The sequence below is a fragment of the Rattus rattus genome, chromosome X, assembly GCF_011064425.1.
Source record: "Rattus rattus isolate New Zealand chromosome X, Rrattus_CSIRO_v1, whole genome shotgun sequence".
NCBI lineage: Eukaryota > Metazoa > Chordata > Mammalia > Rodentia > Muridae > Rattus > Rattus rattus.
Window position 1 is genome coordinate 100,283,241 of NC_046172.1, and position 9,901 is coordinate 100,293,141.

Below are 9,901 nucleotides of genomic sequence, written 5' to 3' on the forward strand. Positions count from 1 at the left end.
TGGTCCTTTGGGCTTGGAGTCTTCCTCTCTTTATACAATATTCTTGGATTTGAAATCTTCTATTGAGTCTTGGATTTTGTATGTTTGGACCAGTAGCTTTCACGTTTTACATTATCTTTGACCATTGTGTCGATGATTTCTATAGAATCTTCTTCTATCTGGTTCTCTTATCTCTTGTATAAGGAAGTACTTTTGATGCGACTTCTGTGGTTTGAATTTTTTAAAAAAATACCACAGACTCTTCAGAAAGCATATAAATAGCACTGTCAATCCTTAAGCCATTGTGGGATTCAGAACATAGCAACATTTAAGGAGGCGTTATTATTTCAAAGCTTAAAATAGTGCTTAATGACACCATTTCCAAAGAGTATTGGTCAGCAGATACCAGGACGTTTAAATTGTTTCTTTATATTACACTTTTGAAGAAAATAATCTGAGATATGGGTGCCCGCAGTCCCCATTTTCAGCACAAGTAAATATTCTATGCATGTAACAATAAATGGAATTTTCCATCAAATCAAATTCAGATGCCCTATCAAAATGATAATCATTGCAAAGAAGGTATGTGAAGTTATAGCATAAGTTTTGTATTTCCATATACCCAGGAATCCACCACATTACTTCTCTGTATATGTCACCACAAAATTATAGTAGAATGAAACTGAGCATTCTACATTTCAAAAACAAATTCTGCCGTGTTTATTGTAATATTTTCCTCGATTTAAAATATGTTTTAAGAGAAATTTCCTGGTGAGATCTTTAAAAGGTAAGAGAAGTCAAGGAGAGGAGTAGCATTCCACCAAAAACTCTAGCCTCAGAGCCAACAATTATGCTAGGAAAACCCAGCCAATTCAATAGGCCCCTCATTATATATTATTACAGTAAAGACACCTAAAGACCCTAGGCAAGCTAAACTTGGGAGAAATAAGTGATCAAGCTGCCTGGGAGGCTTGGAAGGCTCTGAACTATCTGAGATGTTCTCCAGCCAGCTGAGTGGACCATGGGTGATGCAGTATACTCCCAGTTCCAGCGTCCATAATGGGATGGGGATTGGTGATGGTTGTCTGTCACTGCTTTGATGTCTGGCAAAGGCGGCTCTTAGCCCTATGCCTGACCAAACAAACTCTGGTGCTCAGGTGGACTTGTTGACATCACCATTTTAGGGAGTCATTGCCTTCTGAACTGAACAAATGTTGCTCATGTGTTCCCTGCTGTCGACTATCGTACTGTCTTCTACCTCTGTAACTGGGCGCTTGTTCTTTGTTGCTTATGCTTATCCGCACCCACAAACTCTTCCAGCACAAGTTTTTATACACCCACCTGTTGCCACAGTGCAGTGAGTTCCCTGTAAATTCTCATACAGGAGACATCTTTGGCATTCCTTGTGTTTATGTAAGTAGCAGCATAGGTATTCTCTCTACATCTTTGTTTTCATCCTTTGTCATATGTCATCAAGTCTTCCTGATCCCTCTCTCACATTTTCTCAATTAGATATATGTTTCTCAATAAATGCCATCTATTACATTGTTTTCTTGCTTTTTCTAACATCTAGAACTTCACTTTCCTTTACTATACTCTGTAAGGAGATAAACATGCTATTTTATCTATACACAACTGGGGTTTTACTAGAATTAAAGGAAATGACTTGACATAGACTGTATTCATAAAAAGTTGACCTGGTTTTAAGTAATAATTATTTACAAATCCCCTTTAATGTCTAGACACATCACTTACTCCCAACAGGATGGATGAGAACACCTTCTCTGTAAGTGGATTTGGCCCGCGCTTTGGTAAGGTTGCCAGGCGACTTGCAAAAGCCTGAGCTGCCTGTAAACTCGGACTTCTAGAGTTTCCTTTCTCTTATATTCTGAATATTTTGCTAATGGAGTCATATTTGTTTGCCTAAATACAGGGTTTTGTAATCGAGGTCCATGTTTCCTATCCAGAATCTTTTTAGTTCTTGCTCCTCACATGGGAGTTTTTGTCTGTGGACAAGCTCTACTTTCTGCCATTTTCTTCAGCCTTTCAACCACTTTGGTGTGGTTTACTACTCAAATCCTTTCAAACTTTAATCACGATAACAGAATTCTCAATGTTTGCTATAACCATACATACGAATATGGCTGTCTTAGAAGGCAACACCTACCAGAGCAACAGAAAGGGTATAGGGCAGACTAAAAAGGTGGCTACAAACTGTCTAGTATTGGTACTAGGAATGAAATGTGGGTCCTCTAAATTTAACACCTGCTGAACCATCTCACACCTATAGAAAAACTTATTCATATTGTACTGTGTTACAGCTCTGAATTCTAAAGATGAAATGTATCTTCTTTTCCCTGCAGTAGCTATTTGTCTCTCCAAGGCTTGCTGCTACATCTACTTCAGGCAGAGTCCTGGAAGCTTCAGCTATCCACTTCAACCCCAATCTAGGCCTCAGTGTGTTGTTTCTTTCAAGGGTTTGCAGTGGAGCCTTGCCTTCTGAATCTCTCTCCTAGGCTCTGGTGGGCTGTTCTGTCCATGCTCCCTCCAAAGCTGACTGGCCGCAATCTGGCTTCTCTTGAGTTACGTTGCTTGCCTATTCTTTCATAAAAATTTGTTTTAATCTTCTGCCTCCTCCTCTTTGTCTGGCTTGTTCTTTCTCCACAATCTGTCTCTATTACCGACTTCTTCCAGTAAAACTACCTCTTTCCTCTCTGCACACTGCCTTCAGGCAGCACCCCACACTGCTTGCTCTTCTCAAGATTGGGCAGATCCTGTTCAGTCAGTCTCCTCTGATCTGTCAGTCTTACCTACTCGATTGATATCTTTAAAACACCTTCCACTGCTTATACATCTTAAGATAGCTATATACTAAAGAGCCTTATCCTTATTCAGACAGAAGGCTAAAAGTTTGTATTGGCACAGAACTACTACAACTAGAAACAGTTTTCAATGAGACAGAATCAGGGTTTGACAATGATCAAATGTTCCTGTGATTTTCTGTGTCAGTTGTTCTGGCAGTCATGAAGACCCTCCTTGCTAGTTGGTATAGGCATCGCTTTCTTCTGCTTGCAGGGAAGCTGGGACAGGGTGCTCTGAGTTTTAGGCCAACTACCATATTTCATTCTATTAAAAGCAGCAAAATAAACAACCCGATATTTCTCATTTCTTCTTGAGATATCAGATTTTTAAAAATAATATTTTATCTATCTAAATTTATTTCTCTACTATATGTAAACATGGGAGAATTGAGACTGCTGTTTTTTGTTTGTTTGTTTTTATGTTTTGTTTGTTTTTATTTATTTTTAAATTTTAGCTATGATGACTTTTTTCTAATGTATTTTAATGTGCAATGTGAATAATGGAAATGAGGTATCTTACTTTTCTTTTCTAAAAATCTCAAAACAATTTTACCATTCTAATTATTTGTTTTATCAATTCAGATATAAATTCAGAGTGACTGCTTAGATGATACATTTGCTGTCTGAGCATGGAAAGCTGCTGTGCAACAATTCTAGTTTATGTAACTTCAACGATTCGTAAATATTTCTCATTATTAGAATGATATTTACCCAAAGATTTAGAATGACATTGAAAAAATTAAGACCCTAAGCAAAGAGAAGTGCCTGGACGATGCCAATTAAATTCAGTGTACAAGATTGACAAGGAAGAGTCTAAAACTTAACTGATATGTCATGTTTTGAAACTATCTTTATACCCATGTCTTAGGATTTTCCTTTCAAATTTCTTAATAGGGGCTGCACAGTCAGAGTACAGCTCGCGTGGAAAGAAACTTCTCTTAACTCTACTATTTTTTTAGAATAAATGGTAATCCTAGGAATCAATGGTGGGAAATACAAGTGGCACCTATTGCATGTATGACGTTCCACTGACATGAAGGACCCTATAAAAACCTTCTGTGACAGGTGTCTGATGGCTTCAGTCCAGATACACTGCTACATGCTGCAGGGCAGTCTCTTGCCAGCAGGGGTTCCTAAAATAAGCATGCCGTTTAGGCTTCCAACACAAGCATTACTTGCGGTTCATGGAAAACTCAGTGGCAATTAGCATATGAGGCATTTATAATTTCTTTCATACTCAATACTTCTCTGTTGATTTTGGAAGTGGTTTTGCCAAGTCTACAACTTCAGATCAGACTGAAATAGGAGGACAATGCGGGTAACTCAAGACTATCTCCGAGAGACCTTTCTAAAAGTGGCACGACAGAATCCCTGGTATATAAACTAGAAAATTGTTGCCTGATGCAACTCTAGCAAAACACATTCTTTGTTGAGCATCTTCAACATGTCCTCTTTTGAAATTTGATGAAGATGAGGATTAGAGACATTGGGTCCTCGATGGTAGGATTCAAGCTTTGCTCTAAAACGTTATTATCAATTAACTTTTTCTTTGCTTCTTATTCCAAATCTACCAACAGCGACAAGTTGACTTTTACAACACAATTCTCTTAGAGGAAGCTAAGATAAAGAGCAAAACTCAGAAGTTTGTTTGAGTTGCCAGACAGTTACAATGGGAAGTAAAGAAAGAAATTGACAATGAAAATTACTGAGAATCCATGCGGGGAATTTCTCATAGTGACAAAAGTCGCACGCCCAGAGATGAAGGCTTCCTCGGTGTTGGTCCATACCTCTAACTAGCAATGAGAGGACAGAGATGTAGCAGACAGAGGCTGGCAGTAAGAACCCTCGGCCTGTTTGCAGTTTAAAATTTACGTGCGTCTGGTTGATTCAGGCGACACTCCCTCTTGCTGGTCTTCAAATCTTGCGGATATGGCCCACTGACCCTGTGTGTGGATCGAGGGAAGGCAATCACAAAATATAACTGAGTGTAGAAACTGCAAGCTTATAGCTGAAGTCATTCAATGTTCAGTAATGCAGGTCTAAGTGAAATTGACAAAGACAACGAAAACTCGTGATATGTAAAGTGATTATCGTGTTACTTGTCCAAGTCTTATGAAGTGAAGAATCTACATCAATTTTGCTATGAAATAATTTGTTGTACTTTTAAGACATGAGAAGTGGAGATCACAAAATTCAGTGTCGCAGCTAAAAAGCAAATATGTAAAAGCAAATAAAGTCGTCCTTACCTATATCCAAGATCGTGTGTATGCACTTTTACGCTTTTCTTCAAATGGACCTTCATGGGCATTATGTGTTTCAGTAAACAATGGATGGATCTTTAGGCTGTGACTCTTTGGTTTTCCTGTTGGTCTCATCGTATCAGACAAATGTTGGAGAAGCTAGGAAACCCGCGATATAAAGAAGATAGAGCTAATGATGTCATTTAGTAGTACATCTTGATTTCTATTGAAGGATTCAGAAGGGGGGTGTATCACTGAGACAGAATCATTTGGACAGTAAGTTATTTCCTGTGGTGTGTGTAACTCCTGAAATATAATCTAAATATGAGCATGAGAAAATGAAATTGATTCTGAACCTGCCTCCTGAACTACAACCGGCAGCACCATGGAGATCGCGTCCAAGAAAGCGTTAAGGTTTTCATCTGCTAGGTAACAATGAAGTCACTTCCTCCTGCAGGGTCACTAATGAATCACCGCTATAGAAGTAACAAGACCGCTCCATAGAAATCTCATTGGAACTAATGAGGCAAAATTACCTATTACCAAAACAGAAACATCTGTCCTAACGAATATCAACAAAGAGCACAGAGGCACATACTACACCAGCTCCTGGTAGCAGTGGAGATCGTTCATCTGCTGCTTCTAGATTGCTACCAGGAAAATATTAAAAGATCATGGTTGTATTATGCTGAATCTATATTTCAATTGGCTTCATTTTAGACCAGAGGAGGAGAAGAGAGAGAGAGAGAGACTTCCATCTTGACTGGAAATGCCGATAGATACAAGTAGTAAGATAACCAGTATCTGTAAAGATTTTAAGGTTATTTTCTCAAATGTATATCAACAATTTATATCACTTCACCACTACTGCCTTCATCACGAAATTCAAACTCCACCATCATTAGAGCAATGAGCTAAAAAAAAAACAAATGGAAAAAAAATTGAACTGAAAGAAGAAGGACTGAAGGGGAGCTTTAAAAATGCGTGACCTGGGACAGGAAGAGAGTGTCCTGGAAGGAATTGAGCACTTTCGACGTGAGATCAAGAAAACCTTATTAGAAGTGGAGACAGGTGAAATAACCCAAGTCAGGTGTCAAGAAAATGACCTTTGCAATAAAATGTCTAATTCCTTATAGAGATCTAAAAAGGAGAAAAAATAGAATATAAAACATCAAAAAATTTTAGATTAACTGTATGACTCAACAAAGTAGGAACAAATGCTCCTAAAATTTATCAAAAGAAAAGAAGCCCTATAAAACAAATCCTTACTTAAATATACATACCACACATGGACTTTCTTCAACCACCCTTACATATCTCCCTTTTACCCACATATGCATATAATAAATACACACAACTCCCTCAGACACATATACCTTACCCTTATTTTTTCTCACGCTTTACCTTTACATATACGAAATGCATTTGGACACTCATATAAAACACAACACAATCACTAATTTTACATTATATGCATATCTAAACAACAGAGTAAAACCTTTTTTTTCTTTAGAGCTGGATGGAACACAGAAAAAACACCTCCCACAACATATAAACGACAAAAGTCAAACAAGAGGAAGTTTAACACTCAAATTATTGAAAGACAACACTTGAGGCAAATGTTTTTAAACTTGGAAGAACTGGTAATTCCTTATTCAACTAAGATAGACAGATCAGACACTAAAGATGTTCACAGATGAAGGAAAGTAAATCAAGATTTTATCAGGAGACCTGGTGTAGAACAACTGACTGAAGAAAGGCTCATAAATAGAGGGCAAGCAGGGAAAGAATCTCAAAGTTATTGGAAAGAGGAATGGTGAATAAAACCAAGTCAGGACAAGTCGGCTTCTGAGTTCTTGTTTGTCATTTGATAAATTCCATCAGTGTTTAACAAGTTCTAGGCAGCCACAAGGCTGAGAGAGATGAGGCTGAGAACGCCCTGAAAGGAGAACTGGCACTTGCTCCAGGTAGCTGGTATAGTTTAATAAAATCCTTCTTCGCAAAATATAAACTGAACACTTCTAAAGTCTCCAAGAAATAGACCATATCGGATTTAAGAAGAGTAACTTTGTCAGACATATTTTTGTTTTATCATAAGTATAGCTCTGAGGATAAGAAAGTTGGGACAGATAGTATATTTACAAAACAGAAATTCTAGGGATCAAATATCTCCCAATGCTCCTAGGTACCTGCATGCATCGCTACCTGGGCCCCCTACATGCAAAATTAAAAGTAATAAATAAGTAAGGCAAGATGATTCACTTTGCACAACAAATTGAGCAAGTGTGCATAATAATATCCAATTGGTACGAGAAAATAAATATTTGGTAGACTAAGTGTGGATAATTAGAGTTCCATACTTGAGCTGAAACTTCTTCACTTGGTAAAGGTGCAAAAAGCCTAGTCTTTGAGCAAAAGCAAATGATAGGAAGTTGGATTCATTTGTCCTAAAATTGGGAGTAGACAAAAGCATCCTCAATTTCTTGCTAATCTTATTCAACGATATATGAGAGGCCCTGAACTTTGAATACAACAAGAAGACTTACAAGGAAGCACAAAATGAAGAAGAAATACTGGTGCAGGAACAACAAACACTTATGCAAGATTATTTCAAATTGCCCTCAAGAACAACAACCAAGTAACGCTAATGGATGGTTGCACACATTCTGGAACCTTCTTCATTTTCTGATGCTCTTAAGAGACCCGGCATGGTGGTTCCTGCTCCCATAATTCTTGAAAAAATAGGATTTAACTTTCCAGAATTATTTTCTTGCTTTCCCAATATGGGTCACTTAAGCCTCACTCAACCCTCATCTTCCTTTGAAGACAGGATCTACCATAGCCCAAACTAGCTTTGAATTCACCTAAAACTCCTGGTTCTCCCTCCACTTCAAGTTCTGGGATGACAGCGTAATACGGACACTCTACCGAGTTTTGTAGCTGGTTGCTGGTACCCACTCTCTTTTGGGCATAAATTTAACAAGAGTATTCAAGCCCTCTGTGCATCTAAACCACAATGAAGAAACAGAATCTAAATCACAGGAAGATAATTCAGGTTTTATGGTTGAAAGACTTAACGTCTCATTTCTCTGAATATTTTGATCTGTAGATTCAACATAACCCCAGAAGTAAAAGCGTATGTGAATGCTGACACGGTCACTGAAGTTATCTGACACAATGACCACCTGGGCTGTGCTTTAGAGAGAAGCTGGGCGAGTCTGACACCTGCAATATCAACACTCAACACAGAGGCTACATGGATCCAATACCATAGTATTAGTGAGAGAAGAGAGACAGGGGAGGAACAGGGGCATTACTGAGCTCATTGAAGACAAAACAAAGACAGTGAGGGGCTACCTAGATGATAAAGACACAAAGGAATTCAGTTAAAGAGCAGAAATAATATCAGCAGGCCTCCTGGAAAGAGAACCTCCCCGTGTGCACACAAACAAAAGATATGGAATTTAGATATAAACCAGAAATATTAATCCAAACATATGCTACACCTAAGTACAAGCCTATGAACCTCAAGAAAGGTAGCAGAACTGAGCTAGTAATATGAAACTTGAATAGAATACAACTTACAGGTATAGGAAGATTTGAGAAAAATGAATACTGTCATGCATTATAAAGAAAACAAAAAACCACCCAAAACCATAAATTCTGGCTTTAAAGTATATTTAGAAAACATATCAATTAGGATGTAAGATATGTATTATTGTGTTATTGTGTGTGTGTGTGTGTGTGTGTGTACTAACAATGAATGTCCCATTCAATTTTAATATAAGCCAAAGGTGTTAAACTAGCACCTCCACGCCATCTCTATGGAAGAAAATAAAAATAAATGATATTAAACGTTACTTTTTCTGTTCACTAAAACTGGGGATCGAACCCAGGGCCTTAGCTTGCTGCGACAGCGCTCTACCGAGCAAATCCCAACCCCAAACATTCATGTAAAGAAATGCAAATTAAACTTAAATGCCATCTATACTTAGAATAGCTAACATCAAAAGTAAAAAAAAAAAAAGCGAAAGAAATAAGGAAAGACAAAGACAATAGAAAGAAAGAAGAAGAAAGAAAAGAAAGAAAGAAGAAGAAAGAAGAAAGAAGAAAGAAGGAAGAGAAGAACACATCACTTACGATCTGGCCTGTGGAGTTACATGACCACAGGGGCTCCACTTCACTTGGGGGATGCAGAATGGCAGTGCCACTCTGAAACAGTTTAGCAATTTCTCCACAAAATTAGAAAACAATCTTAGCATTTGATCAACAATTCTGTTTATAGTGTTTTTGACTGATTTTAAAGTGGTATGCCCATATAAATGTTTACACATGAACTTCAATGATTGATTTGTTGGATAATTGTTGGAACAGAAAACTGGGTCACTCTCCCACAGGTGATCGCATTGGCATTGGCCACCCTCATAGCCTCTGGCTGAGCAGCCTTGCTTTGAAGTGGGACTTGCCAGTACAAAGCAAAGTCATAGGAAAAATCTAAACTGATGTTGTTAAATTAAATCAAGCCATTGTAAAACCCCGCACATCTGATGATCCCAATTTCAACACACTTTGGGGAAGGCAAAATTACTCAAAAGATTAGAGTCACTCAGGTTCATGGGAGAGAGGTGAGAGGTGGGAAAGATGGAGAATAAGGAAGTTTTAGGGGTGACAAAAGCAGCTACCTGCACAGCACTGTAGTGGCAGAGATATGACAAACTGTATTGTTCAAAACTTACCAAGTTTAACAACACAAAGAAAAAGCTTTACTATGAAGACCAAATTTTTTTAAAAATCTAAAAGATCCAAAACAATACGCTTCTA